The sequence below is a fragment of the Moschus berezovskii genome, chromosome 11 (genome assembly GCF_049115385.1).
Source record: "Moschus berezovskii isolate FMDL1 chromosome 11, NW_MosBer_1.0, whole genome shotgun sequence".
NCBI lineage: Eukaryota > Metazoa > Chordata > Mammalia > Artiodactyla > Moschidae > Moschus > Moschus berezovskii.
Window position 1 is genome coordinate 47548627 of NC_142470.1, and position 16538 is coordinate 47565164.

Sequence of the window (16538 nt, forward strand, 5' to 3'; positions counted from 1 at the left end):
TCATATAAAATTAAAGCTAAGGACTTGTTGGAACTGAGAATAGAACAAAACTTAGTTGTAGTATACTTTGAGAGTGTAAAAGAGTAATAAAAATAATATTTGGCAGAGGGGAGGTAGAAGGAAGTATAAGGGCACCAATTATCTCATCTTTTATGGTTACACAGTCAATAAATGCTTAGCATCTAGAAACGGTGTTATAAAGATTTTGTCTTCAGGAGTATTACATTCTAGTGAAAGAAAATGTAAATAATTTAGTCATAAATGCTTAAGGGAATCAAATAAGGTTACTTAGAGACTTCCCTGGTGACTCAGATGATAAAGCATCTGCCTACAATGCTGGAGACCTGGGTTCAATTCCTGGGTCGAGATCTCCTGGAGAAGGAAATGGCAACCCACTCCAGTACTCTTGCCTGGAAAATCCCATGGACGGAGGAGCCTGGTGGGCTGCAGTCCATGGGGTCACAAAGAGTTGGACACGATTGAGTGACTTCACTTTCACTTTCGCTTAGATAGAGAGCAATAAACATGGGAAGGAAGAGAAAAATCAGCTAGAGTTTTAAAAAAGGACTCTTTGGGAAAATGATTTAATTTTCTAAGTAACATACTGTTGCTGACACTACCATCTTGATGTTTTAAAATTAAGTTTATGTATCAGTTCAGTTTAGTCACTCAGTTGTCCAACTCTTTGTGAATCCATGGACTACAGCACGCCAGGCTTCCCTGTCCATCACTAACTCCTGGAGCTTGCTCAAACAAATGTCCATTGAGGCAGTGATGCCATCCAACCAGTTCATCCTCTGTCACTCCCTTCTCCTCCTCACTTCAATCTTTCCCAGCATCAGTGTCTTTTCCAATGAATCAATTCTTCACATCAGGTGACCAAAGTATTGGAGCTTCAGCTTCAGCATCAGTCCTTCCAATGAATATTCAAGACTGATTTCTTTTAGGATTGACTGGTTTGATCTGCTGTCCAAAGGACTCTCAAGAGTCTTCTCCAACATCATAGTTCTCCTTGGTTATACACGTGTAAATGATTTTTTATATTTTCTTTCTCTCATAGTTCATTATTAATGCAGAGAAATGTATATAATTTTTGCCTATTGATTTTTTGTCTTGCAATTTTACTAAATTTCTTTATTCTAAAAAATTTTTGGTGGAGTCTTTAGGGTTTTTATTTATAAGATCATGTCATCTGTAAATAGAGATAATTTCCTTTCTTCCTTTCCAATTTGGATGCCTTTTGCTTTGTTTTCTTTTCTAATTGTTCTAGCTAGGACCTTCAGTACTATGTTTAATAAGAGTGATAAAGTGGGCACACTTGTCTTGTTCTTGATCTTAAAGAAAAATCTTTCATGATTTCACTGCTGGGGACATTAAATGTGGGCTTGTCCTATATAACCTTTATTATGTTGAGGTATGTTCCCTTTATGCTTAAATCATTGAGAGTCTTTTTCACGACAGGATGTTGAATTTTATCAAGTACTTTTTCTGTGTTTATTGGGATGATCATATGATTTTTATTCTTCTATTTTTTAATGTGGTATATCTCATTGACTCATTTGGCTATGTTGAACCATTCTTGCATCCAGGGAATATATCTCACTTTATCATGGTGTACAATCCTCTTACTCTACTGTTGAATTCAGTTTACAAATATTTTTGAGGATTTTTTGTATATCTATGTTCACTAGGGGTATTGGCTTGTACTTTTCTTTTCGTGTTGTGTTCTTGTCTTCTTTGGTATCAAGGTAACACTGGTCTCATGAAATGAGTTTGGAAGCATTTCTTTCCAGAGAGAAATCAGAAGATGGCCATTTTTGCCCACTCCCTCTGAACTGAACCCAGAGTTCATAGCTGCAGAAAATGCTGTGTGCCTGTTTCAAAACTACTTGTTATTTAATATGGCTCTATGGACTTGTGGGGGCTTCCCTTGTGCTCAGCTGGTAAAGAATCCACCTGCAATGTGGAATGTGGGAGACCTGGGTTTGATCCCTGGGTTGGGAAGATCTCCTGGAGAAGGGAAAGGCTACCCACTCCAGTGTTCTGACCTGGAGAATTTCATGGGCTATAGTCCATGGGGTTGCAAAGAATCACACATGACTGAGTGATTACATGGACTTGTGAATTCTAAACCTATAGACTTTGTTAATAGACCTAGGTGATTTGAAGGTCCATCAGTTGTGTGGACCTTGAAGTGCTAAAAGTTGAAGTGTTAAATGTGTGGACAAGCTCCTTTCAAGAAGAAGCTAGAGACTTGGTTTTATTGTTGAAACCACGCAGAGGAAAAATTTGAGGGTAATGTCCTCTGGCTCTTTCGGTCTTCCAGGAGGATCCCAGTCAGCACCTAGATGCAAGCTTATTAGAAACTAGACCCTGGGGCAGAAGCTGGGAATGTATTTAGTCAACTCCTTCCAGGGAGAATCTGGAAAATGAGTGTTTATTTTTCCTGCTCCCTCTGCACTGAGCCTAACATAGAACCATAGGGAGTGCTCAAGTACCAGTTTTAAAACAGAGTTTGGTTGCTATAGTAGTGTGAGACTAATGAATGCCAACCCTGTTAACTATCAGAACGAGATGATTCAGGGAATGTCCCTTGTGTAGCAACCACAAAAGTTGGTGTGCTAGATGTATGAATAAGCTCCTTCCAGGGAGATGCTGCTAACTTGCCTTTATTGTTGGAGTGAGCTGGAGAGAGAAGGCTGGGGAAGTACCCACTAATCCTTTCAAGGCTCTGTTGAGGATTCTAGTCCATACCTAGATACTGGCTGGTATGTTGGTATCTGATGTGGATATATTCTCAGTCACCTGAATATGTAGGAATCACTCAACTACTTTTTGGATTTCTCTCAGAGGGAATTGATCTGTATATTAACGTATATCTGTGGGAAAGAGAAAGTTAGAAACCTCTTATGTAACCATCTAGTGACATACTTAGGGCATGTGGCTACTTGTATGAAACTGGAGACATTGCTGCCAGCATCTGTGGAACTTGATATTACTTGTTATGACAGTTACATGAACTGTCTGCTAAGTTTCTACATTATTGTGTTATTTTAAAATGTATTTATATGTTAGGTTTATTTGCACATATATATTTTATAATCGATATATATTTGTTGTGAATTGTAACACACTATATTCACTCTTTGTAGTTTTCCTATTTAAATGTTATTTATTCAATATTGCCATTGTGTCTAAGACATTTTCTGTTGCATTAATTTTACTTTGTTGTTAGTATTACTTTTAAAATGGCCTTCTCTGTAGTGTTGTTTTTTCTTTCAATTCTTTAACTTTGTCAATTTGGTTTCTTTCTTTTTTTGTTTAATGAAATCCTTTGCTTTGACTTGTACTCTTTTTTAAAAAAATTTTTGTTTGTAATAAGAATTCATGTTCTATGATATCTCTTAGAGAATGAATAGTTCTTTTAATTCTTCGGTTTCCAAGGGTAAACATTGTATATTCTTTTTTTAAGGTGGCTTCAATTATTTTCTTTTTATAATTAAAAAAGACATTTGCAAATGGCATTATTTCATTCTTTTTAATAGATGATTAATATTCCATTATATATATATACACACACATATGTATGTGATACCTTCTTTATCCATTCATGTGCTGATGGATATTTAGCCTGCTTCCATGTCTTGGGTATTGTGAAACAGTGTTGAAATGAACAATGGAGTGTATATAAACATTGAGGCAACACTGACTCAATGAACATCAGTTTGAGCAAACTCAGGGAGATAATGAAGGACAGGGAAGCTTGGCGTGCTGCAGTTCATGGGTTCACAAAGAGTCAGAGACAACTGAGCGACTGAACAACAGCAACGATAAACACTGTATATGCTTTTAATTTGCCTTTACTTATATTTTGTTTCCTATGTTTTCCTTTTTATTTTATGAATTTTATTAAAATTATAAAAGCACGTAATATAAAAAGCCAAATAATGCTATCATATAAGGAAAAAAGCTATCTGAATAACCACCACAAATACTTCATACTAGAGGCAATCTCCTTTAATAATTGTAAAGTGCTCTTTCTGTTATATTCTTCCATATTTTTGTACAAATTTCATCTATCTGATACTTTTAAACTATTTGTTTATTTTCAGTGTTTTAGATTATATATGACACACTATATATATTGCAAATGTTGTAAACCCATATATACTCCTTTCACTTTATGTAATAATATCCCTTTAACTATAACCAATATCCCTTTCTTTTCTTGAGACTAACTTACTCTGTAGATTGTTAATCTATGGCTGCACCCAGGGTAAGAATGAAATACTTTATAAAGCTTTTTTTTTCTGCTTATCTGTATATTTCTATGGATCTGTTGACATTGGATAGTTCACTCCTATGCAGCAGATTAAAGTCAGTAGTATTAGGCTGAAAATATTGAACTCCCTCCATGCTGTGATTTAAACAGCTTTATTCCTAAACAAAATAGATTTTACATATATTTATATAGAAAGTATATTATATAAATATTATAGCCTTGTACATAATTTTAATAAGTAAATATATAAACATGTATATGTGTATCTCCTTCCATACTCACCACCAAAAAATTTTTTCCAATTACCTCAGTATATTTATAACACAATTTTGTTAAATCATTGTATGATAATTAATATTATTATGATTATATAAGCTTTAAAGTGTACTAGGAGCATGTTGCCTTTCTTATACAGTCCTTTTTCTGCCACTTGGAGCTAAAAATCCTGGACCTTTAATTTAAGAAATATTGTCTTGGTTCCTATGTGTTTATTATTAATTCAACCTATAATTTTCCAAAATAGCAAATAAAACAAAAAATAATACCAAGCACACCAGATTAGTCCTCCATTTGTTGTTGTTTAATTGGTAGGTCATGTCTGAGTCTTTGTGACCCTATGGACTGTAGCATGCTGGACTTCCTTGTCCTTCACCATCTCCCAGAGCTTGCTCAAACTCATGTCCATAGAGGCAGTGCTGCCATCCAACCATTTCATCCTCTGTCATCACCGTGTCCTCCTGACTTCATCTTCTCCAGCATCAGGGTCTTTTCTTATGAGTCAGCTCTTCCCATCAGGTGGCCAAAGTATGGGAGCTTCAGCTTCAGCATAAGTCCTTCCAATGAATATTCACGACTGACTTATTTTAGTATTGACTGGTTTGATCTCCTTGCAGTCCAAGGGATTCCGAAGAGTCTTCTCCAAAACCACAGTTCAAAAGCACCAGTTCTTCAGTGCTCAGCTTTCATTAAGGTCCAACTCTCACATCCATACATGACTACTGGAGAAACTATAGCTTTGACTGTACAGACTTTGTTGGCTTTACTATACGCTATCTAGGCTTTTCATAGCTTTTCTTCCAAGGGGCAAGTGTCTTTTAATTTCTTGGCTGCTGTCACCATCTGCAGTGATTTTGAAGCCCAAGAAAACAAAGTCTGTGACTATTTCCATTGTTTCCCCATCTGTTTGCATGAAGTGATGTGACTGGATGCCATAATCCTTTTATTTTTGATAGGTTTTTAGCCAGCTTTTCACTTGCCTCTTTCACCTTCATCAAGAGGATCTTAGTTCCTCTTCACTTTCTGCTATAAGGGTGGTGTCATCTGCATATCTTTATTGCTATTAGGTATTACTGAAATTTCTCCTGGCAATCTTGATTCCAGCTTGTGCTTCATCCAGCCCAGCATTTCGTGTAATGTACTCTGCATATAAGTTAAATAAGCAGGGTGACAATATACAGCCTTGATGTACTCTTTTCCTGACTAGGGACCAGTCCAATGTTCCATGTCCAGTTCTAACTGTTGCTTCTTGACCTGCATACATATTTCTCAGAACACAGGTAAGGTGATCTGGTATTCCCATCTCTTGAAGAATTTTCCGCAGTTTGTTGTGATCTGCACAGTCAAAGGCTTTAGTGTATTCAATGACACAGAAGTAGACTTTTTTTTCTGGAATTCTCTTGCTTTTTCTATGATCCAGTGGATGTTGGCAATTTGATATCTGGTTCCTCTGCTTTTTTAAAATCCTGCTTGAACATCTGAAAGTTCTCGGTCACATACTGTTGATGCCTAACTTGAAAGATTTTGAGTATGACCTTGCTAGCATGTGAAATGAATGTAATAGTGTGGTAGTTTGAACATTCTTTGGCATGGCTCTTTTGTGTGATTGGAATGAAAACTGACCTTTTCCAGTCCTGCAGCCACTACTGAGTTTTTCAAATTTGCTTTGGAATGCAACACTTTAACAGCATCATCTTTTAGGATTTGAAATAGCTCAGCTGGGATTCTATCACCTCCACTAGCTTTGTTCATAGTGATGCTTCCTAAGGCCCACTTTACTTTGCACTCCAAGATGCCTGGCTCTAGGTGAGTGATCACACCATCGTGGTTATCTGGGTCATTAAGATCTTTTTGTGTAGTTCTTCTCTTTATTCCTGCCATCTCTTCTGCTTCTCTTAGGTCCATACCATTTCTGTCGTTTACTCTGTCCATCTTTGCATGAAATGTTCCCTTGGTATCTCTAATTTTCTTGAAGAGAGCTCTAGTCTTTCCTATTCCATTGTTTTTCTCTATTTGTTTGCATTGTTCACTTAGGAAGGTTTTCTTATCTCTCCTTGGTATTCTCTGGAACATTGCATTCAGATGTGTATATCTTTCCTTTTTTCCTTTGCCTTTAGTTAGGTGAGAGGAAGAAAGATAGGCATACTATACAGTAATGGGTAATGTAATTCTTTGAAATCAAAGTTGTAAAACAGAAAACTAGCACATTATTCATTTTATATTAAATATAGCTCACTTTATGCCTATCTAAGGAGATACAACCAGTCCATTCTAAAGATCAATCTTGGGTGTTCATTGGAAGAACTGATGCTAAAGCTGAAACTCCAATACTTTGGCCACCTCATGCAATGAGTTGACTCACTGGAAAAGAGTCTGATGCTAGGAGGGATTGGGGGTGGGAGGAGACGGGGATGACAGAGAATGGGATGGCTGGATGGCATCACCGACTTGATGGACATGAGTTTGAGTGAACTCTGGGAGTTGGTGATGGACAGGGAGGCCTGGCGTGCTCTGATTCATGGGGTTGCAAAGAGTCAGACACGACTGAGCAACTGAACTGAACTGAACTGAAGGATAGACATAGTATCCTTATAAATTTTATGCATCCCTAGCTTCCCTTTTTATTAATTTTTTTCATGTTTCTAGTCTACAGAGTTTTCAGCAATTTTTTCAAACTGTCATATATCTCCAAACACTTTTTCCAGTGTAGCCCACATATATGTGGACCTACATAGTCTAATCCAATGTTGTTCAAGTGTCAACAGTGGGGCCTTCAGTTCCTATGCAGGAAAGAATTCACTGCAATCATTTGAAAGGCCTATTTCCAGGTGAGGTAAAATGAGGTACTTTGCTTCAAGTAAAAAAGATGATTTTGTCTCCTTGTGTCTTATTTTTAAAAGTCTTGTTTTATGTGGTGAGTCAGAGAATGTTGTACCTATTAAAACTTTTATTTTTATCAGGTCATTAGGTAAAACAAAGCCTCAAGCATCAAAGATTCTATTTTCATGCAAATTTTTTTCTAATAAAAGGTGAGCAAGAAAAAACTAAAGAAAATATCCGTAAGGAGTCACCTCCAAATTTAATAGCATTTAAACAATTCTCATCATAGTTAACAAAAGAGTCTGAAATGCAGTACTTTGGTGATATCTCAAAAATGACAGAATGATCTCTGTTCGTTTCCAAGGCAAACCATTCAATAGCACAGTAATCCAAGTCTATGCCCCAACTGGTAATGCCAAAGAAGCTGAAGTTGAACAGTTCTATGAAGACCTATGAGACCTTCTAGAACTAACACCCAAAAAAGATGTCCTTTTCATCACAGGGACTGGAATGCAAAAGTAGGAAGTCAAGAAACACCTGGAGCAACAGGCAAATTTGGCCTTGGAGTACAGATTGAAGCAGGTCAAAGGCTAACAGAGTTTTGCCAAGAGAACACACTGGTCATAGCAAACACCTTCTTCCAACAACACAAGAGAAGACTTTACACATGGACATCACCAGATGGTCAACACCGAAATCAGACTGATTATATTATTTGCAGCCAAAGATGGAGAAGCTCTATACAGTCAGCAAAAACAAGACTGGGAGCTGACTGTGGCTCAGATCATGAACTCCTTATTGCCAAATTCAGACTTAAATTGAAGAAAGTAGGGAAAACCACTAGATCATTCATGTATGACCTAAATCAAATCCCTTATGATTATACAGTGGAAGTGACAAATAAATTCAAGGGATTAGATCTGCTGAATAGAGTTCATGAAGAAGTATGGATGGAGGTTCGTGACATTGTGCAGGATGCAGGGATCAAGACCATCCCCAAGGAAAAGAAATGCAAAAAGGCAAAATAGTTGTCTGAGGAGGCCTGACAAATAGCTGTAAATAAAAGAGAAGCTAAAGGCAAAGGAGAAAAGGAAGGATAATTACATTTGAATGCAGAGTTCCAAAGAATAGCAAGGAGAGATAAGAAAGCCTTCCTTATTGATCAATGGAAAGAAATAGAGGAAAGCAATAAATGGGAAAGTCTAGAGCTCTCTTCAAGAAAATTAGAGATACCAAGGGAAAATTTCATGCAAAGATGGGCACAATAAAAGACAGAAATGGTGTAGACCTAACAGAAGCAGAAAATACTAAGAAGAGGTGGCAAGTATACACAGAAGAACTATACGAAAAAAAAAAGATCTTCATGACCTAGATAATGATGATGGTGTGATCACCAACCTAAAGCCAGACATCCTGGAATGCAAAGTGGGCCTTAGGAAGTATCACTATGAACAAAGCTAGTGGAGGTGATAGAATTCCTATTGAACTATTTCAAATGCTGAAAGATGATGCTGTGGAAGTGCTGCACTCAATATGTCAGCTAATTTGGAAAACTCAGCAGTGGCCACAGGACTGGAAAAGGTCAGTTTGCATTCCAATCCCAAAGAAAGGCAGTGCCAAAAAATGCTCAAACTATCGCACAATTGCACTCATATCAGACGCTTGTAAACTAATGCTCAAAATTCTCCTAACCAGGCTTCAACAGTACATGAACCATGAACTTCCAGATGTTCAAGCTGGTTTTAGAAAAGGCAGAGGAACCAGAGATCAGATTGCCAACATCCGTTGGATCATCGAAAAAGCAAGAGAGTTGCAGAAAAACATTCTATTTCTGCTTTATTGACTATGCCAAAGCCTTTGACTGTGTGGATCACAACAAACTGGAAAATTCTGAAAGAGATGGGAATACCAGACCTTCTGACCTGCCTCTTGAGAAATCTGTATGCATGTCAGGAAGCAACAGTTAGAACTCACATGGAACAACAGACTGGTTCCAAATAGGAAAAGGAGGAAGTCAAGGGTGTATATTGTCACCATGCTTATTTAACTTATATGCAGAGTACATCATAAGAAACGCTGGGCTGGATGAAGCACAAGTTGGAATCAAGATTGCTGGGAGAAATATCAATAACCTCAGATATACAGATGATACTACCCTTATGGCAGAAAGCGAAGAAGAACTAAAGAGCCTCTTGATGAAAGTGAAAGAGGAGAGTGAAAAAGTTGGCTTAAAACTCAACATTCAGAAAACTAAGATCATGGCAACTGGTCCCATCACTTCATGGCAAATACATAAGGAAACAGTTGAAACAGTGACAGACTTTATTTTTCTGGGCTGCAAGGTTACTGCAGATGGTGACTGCAGCCATGAAATTAAAAGACACTCACTCCTTGGAAGAAAAGTTATGACAAACCTAGACAGCATATTAGAAGCAGAGACATTACTTTGCCAACAAAGGCACGTCTAGTCAAAGCTATGGTTTTTCCACGAGTCATGTATGGATGTGAGATTTGGACTATAAAGAAAGCTGAGCACTGAAGAATTGATGCTTTAGAAATGTGAGAGTCCCTTGGACTACAAGGAGATCCAATGAGTCCATCCTAAAGGAAATCAGTCCTGAATATTCATTGGAAGAACTGATGCTGAAGCTGTAACCCCAATACTCCGGCCTCCTGATGCGAAGAACTGACTCATTTGAAAAGACCCTGATGCTGGGAAAGATAGAAGTCAGGAGGAAAAGGGGACTTCAGAGGATGAGATGGTTGTATGGCATCATCAAGTCAATGGACATGAGTTTGAGTAAACTCTGGGAATTCGTGATGGACAGGGAAGCCTGGTGTGCAGCAATACATGGGGTTGCAAAGAGTTGGACACAACTGAGCAACTGAACTGAACTGAACTGATATGAAATAATTCTCTTCAACTCTGAAATCTTTTACATTTGATCTTCAGTTTTCTGAAACGTGTAGTTGCTCTTTCTTTCAGTTGCTCTCTCTTTTTGGGTTTGACATAAAGAAAGACTATTAAAATTGCAAAGAATGTTGATTTTTAATATGGATATTGGCAATTATTTTACTCATTTATATCTCATTTCTTACCTTCACTGGGTTTAAGTTCTGTGTGTCTTCAAATTAATATCCTTTCTAAGTAAATAAAGTGCATTGTTTCCTATTCCCTTATAATATCATCTCACATAATTATGTTAGTGTAGTGGAATAATTTTCATTATAATTTAAAAGAAATTTTAATCCTGCCACAGAAGGAGAACTCAAATTTTAATTGTGAAGTTAGCTGAATAAACTATTGCCGAAGAGTGATTTATGTGTTCTATTGGTAGAAATTGATATTTTCTTATGGTCTTATTTGTCAGAGTAGTAGAACATCTTAATGGTTAGCTAATAAGAGGTTATAAAAGAGGCTATAGTAACTTATTTATTATAAGAAAAGAGGGTACAGTAACTTATTTATGTTTGAAATGTAAAAATTATAGAATATAGAAAGTAAAATTATACTCCTAAAAAGAAATACCTTTTCCAGACCTGTCACCAGCAGCCCAATAGCAGTAGCAGTAGCAACAATGCCATTTGCTTACCAGGAGCTCTGGTGATTTCGCCAGGCCCTGGCAGGTGGTCTCTGACATACTTCTTTCCATAGACAGTAACTGACTCTATGTCCTTCCACAGGAGAAGAACACAGTGGACTTGGGACTATCCTCATGATGCCAGAAGCAAGTATAATTAGAGCAAGCAATGTTGAAATGTATAGGACCATCTTGTGGGCAGCCTTAAAGACATGTTTCGACCATTTTAGCAACATATGATTATTGAAAATGTGAGCAATTTAAATCTCTGAAAGGCCCTAATGATTCTCCAAAAATAATAGTTTAAATGAAGTATACAAAATGGTAATTTATATCACTGGGGCATTCTCCACTTAGACTCTCATTAGGTATTCTTTCCAAATACGTACAGTGTTCAACTGCAAAGTTTCCTGTTTAAGGTTTTGTTTTTCTTTTTTTTTTATTGGAGGCTAATTACTTTACAATATCATATTGGTTGGTTTTGCCATACATTGACATGAATCTAATAACATTTCCACTCATAGTTTGTTTCTTTGGATACATTTCAATATATATTACAGAAAGGCTGCCTTGGCAACTGTCTTTCTGACTATTCCTTTCATTATGCTCTGGTTCTCAAATTATATCTTATACTTTATTAAATATTAAAAAATTATCTATATATTTTATTTATTAAGTAAATGTAACTTAAATAATTTATTAAATCTCTAAAAATTAAATAAATATTTTATTAAATAATAAATACTATTAAATACAATTTAAATTGAGGCACAACCATGCAATATGTACCTAAAACTTACACTTGACAAACATGGATTGCCACCCATGACAATACATGAGATAAAGGACAAAATGCCCCTCAACTTCATCATTTCCATGCAGATTCCAAAACAATTCTATATGCATTATAGGATCTGACTTTGGAACACTCTGGAAAAGGGATAAGAAATGATAGTTTACTTATCTCCATATATAGCTAAGTAAAACAAAAATCAAATAGTTAAACACTAAATCTCAGAACATTGTATAAGTCAAGAATGATTTAATTCAGGTCCATTGGTGTGAAAAGTCTGCTTCCACTACACAATCCAAAATGCTAAGTGATTTCCCAACAAATACTTTTTTTTAAGTCAGTGAGAGACATGGGATTAAAAAAAAAAAATCTGTCATTCCTAATCCCAAAGAAATCGCCATCATGGCTCCCTTAACACAAACGTGATACCAAATTATTGAGACCTTGAGCTAATCTGTTTATCTCTGCATCTACTAGCTTATCACATGAATGGAATCAACTACATGGATGAGACTAAAATAAACTGCATCTCTTGAGGTAGTTTGAGATCAAAATATACGAATTCAGGAAACTGAATTAACTTTAAACAGGATTATAACTGGTACTTAAGAATAGACATCATCAAATTTAAAAGAATTTAATTTAATAATAAACATAAAAGGAAAATCATCTAACACTTGGGAACGAAGCAACATTGCTAAATAATTCATAGGTGAGGATGAAATGTCATGGTAAATATGTTTATAAATTTAAATTTAAAAGTTTTGCGTGTGTTTATGTATATATATATGAAAATACAACATAAAAAATTGTGAGATACAGCTAGAGCAATGTTTGTTTTTGTTCAGTTGCTAAGACATGTCTGACTCTTTGCGACCCCATGGACTGTAGCCTACCAGGCCTCCCTGTACCTCGCTGTCTCTAGGAGTTTGCCCAAGTTCATGTCCATTGAATTGGTGATGCCATCCTACCATTTCATCCTCTGTTACTCTCTTCTCCTTCTGCCTTCAATCTTTCCCAGCATCAGAGTCTTCTACAAGTTGCCTGTTTGCATCAGGTTGTCAAAGTATTGGAGCTTCAGCTTTAGCATCAGTCCTTCCAATGAGTATTCAGGGTTGATTTCCTTTAGGATTGACTGGTTTGATAAGAGGGAAATTTATAGCACTAAGTTACAAATGATACAAAAAATAAAAGCCTGACAACAATAATCTAAGTTCTACATCAAGAACATAGAAAAAGAAATCCAAAACAAAGAGAAGGAAGGAAATAAATGTCATAAATGATTGAAACTGTGAAAGAAAAGTGAGAGCTTGTTCTTTGGGAATTTGAACGAAACATACAAGTATCTAGTAAGACTGACAAGAAAAAAATAAAAAGAAAATACAGATATTTAATATCAGGAATAAAATAAAGGCTATCACTACAGAGCCTGATGACATAAAAAAGATAAGGAAATAGTATAAACAACTCTATATGCATATATTGGACAACTAAGATGAAATGAACCATTTCTTTAAAGCCATAAACACAACTCATTCATTATGAAGTAAATTGAGTAACCCTATTAAAGAAATCAAATTTGTAATATAAAAATTCCCATGAAAGAAATTTCCGACCCAGCTTTGTTTTAGTGAACAATTTTATCAAACATAAACAAGCAAAACACCAATTCACCACAATCTCCTCCTAAAAACTGAATTCATTTATGAAGATCTTATTCCCTTGACTCCAAAACATAAAACAAGAAAACCAACTTGCTACATCTTTCATAAATATAGATGCAAAAATCCTTAACAAAATATGAGTAAGCAGAATTATACAATGTACATATCCTGTGACCAAATGGGATTTATAGCAGGGATGCATGGTCACTTTAATATTTGAAAGGTAATACAATCAAATCATATTGAAAAGCTCTAGAAGAAAACTAGCACGATCTTATCAGTGCAGAAAAAGCATTTAAGAAAATTCAACACCCGTTCTTGATAAAAACTCTTAGAAAATTAAGAATAGAAGAGAACCTCAGTTTGTATGACAATTTACAAAGACTTCTGCAAAGACCATGTAAAACATTACAACCTCTTAAAGACTATCTAAAAATGAGACGATTCATTCTCTCTAAGACTAGGAACAAGAAAAAGATATTCACTTTCACCACTTTTGTTCAACATAATGCTGGAATTTCTACCAAGGCAATACAATAAAAGCAAATAGATTGTATATATACAGGCATACTAATTGTAAAGGAAGGGATAAAACTTTCCCATGGCAGATGACATGACTGTCTACACAGAAAATACCAAGGGATCTACAAAAAACACCAAAAACCAACCAAACAAAAAACTAACAAAACAGCCTCCTGTTACTACAGAATTCAGACATATCACTAATATAAAAATGCAAAAATAAATTATATTTCTGTATACTAGTAGTTAGCATGTACTCAGTGAACTTAAAGGACAATCATTCCCTTTTTGATTATCTTCATTTAATTCTTATACCCTGCACTAACGCTTTGAGTAATTGATCTCTCACTGTTTTTCTATGTTCTCTTTTTCTATGAATATGTTTGTTCATTTGTTTTGAATTCCAGATATAAGTGAGATCACAATGGATTTATTTTTCTCTGTCTAGCTTTTTTCATTTAGCATAATGCCCTTAAAAGTCCACCTATATTGTCACAAATGGCAAGATTTTTTTCTTTTTATGGCTTAACTATATTCCATTTTTACTGCATAGTGTCCTATTCCATTATATATGTCTAATAACCAGACATGAATTTGAGTAAACTCTGGGAGTTGGTGATGGACAGGGAGACCTGGCGTGTTGCAGTCCATGGGGTCACAAAGAATTGGACAAAACTGAGTGAACTGAACTGAATAACCAGAAGCGGAATTTCTAGGTCATATGGTAGTTTTGTTTTTCATTTTTTGAGAAAACTCCATGTTTTAATGTTTTCCATAGTGGCTGTACCAATTTATGTTCCCAGCAACAGTGTTCCCTTTTCTCCACATCATTACCAACACTTTTAACTTCTTGTCTTTTTGATAATATACATCCTAACAGGTGTGAAATAATATCCTATGTGGCTTCAATTTGTATTTCCCTGATGATTAGTGATGTTGAACATCTTTTCATGTACCTATTGGGAATTTAAATATCATTTTTGGAAAAATATCTTTTCCAGGTCCTTTGAAAAAATTTTAAATTGAATTGTTTATTTTTCTGCTACTGAGTTTAATGAGTTTCTTATATATTTTGCATATGAACTCCATATCAGATGCATAGTTTGCAAATATTTTCTTCCATCCTATAGTTTGCTTTTTCATTTCATTGATCATTACTTTTGTTGTGCATGAACTTCTAAAATGTGCTTCATCAATTCCATTTCTAGGCATGTATCCAAAGGAAACAAAATCACTATGTCAAAGAGGTATCTGCACCCCTATGCTCATTGTAGCGTTATGCAGTAGCCATGGCATAGAAATAACTTACAGGTTCACTGACAGATGAATGGATAAGATGGAGACGGGGACATATTATATATGTATTAAATGTATATTATATATATAACATAATATATACACATGTATATTTCCATATGTACATGGAATATCCATTAAAAATGAGCGATATCCTGTCATTTGTGATAACATAGATGAACCCTGAAGGTATTATGCTAAGTAAACTAAGTCAGATAAAGAAAGACAAATGCATGATCTCATAAATAAATCAAAAAGTGAAAACAAAACCAAAAAATCTTGTAGAAAAAGGAGAAGAGATTTGTGATTTTAAGAGATCATAGGTCGGGGAAGGGGAATTGAATAAATATGGTTAAAATAAGATGAACAAGGACTGGGATATAATGGATAATATGATGACTATCATTAACATTTCTGTATGGTGTTTTTAAAAGTTGCTAATAGATAAGGCCTAAAACTAGTTATCACAAGGGGAGAAAAACATTTTTTTGTAAATGTATGAGGTGATGGATGTTAACTAAATTTATACAATAATTTTACACTGCCATTAAGTTGTACACCTTAAACTTATAAGTGCTGTATGTCCATTATATTTCAATAAAATGAAAAAAAGGGAAAAATACAGTCATTTAAAAAGAAATGTTTACGTGTTAGTCTATCAAGACATTTTAGGTTTGCATATTCTGAAAACTACAAAATATTGAAAGAATTTAAAGCTCTATATAAGTGGAGAGACATACTTTCTTCATGGATTAGAAGACCTAACTTATTAAAGATATCAATTCATTCAAGATTAATAGCCATGTTTAATGCAATTCTTATAACCTGCCAATTGCATGTTTAATGCAATTCTTATAACCCTTGAACTGCAAGGAGATCAAACTAGTCAATCCTGAAGGAAATCAATATTCATTGTAAGGACTGATGCTGAATCTGAAGCTCCAATACTTTGGCTACCTGATGCAAAGAACTGACTCATTAGAAAAGACTCTGATGCTGGGAAAGATTGAGGGCAGGAGGAGAAGGGGACGACAGAGGATGAGATGGTTGGATGGCATCACCGACTTGATGGATGTGAGTCTGAGCAAGCTCTGGGAGTTGGTGATGGACAGGGAGGCCTGGCGTGCTGCAGTCCATGGGGTCATGACTGAGTGACTGAACTGAACTGATGCAGCACTATCATTATCTTGTTGCATAAAGAAAGATAAATTCATCTCATTTTATTTGCTTTAGAGAAACAGTTGTATTCGGAGATCTGTATTAGATTTCTACAACTACTATAACAGATTTCCCCAACTTTCGGA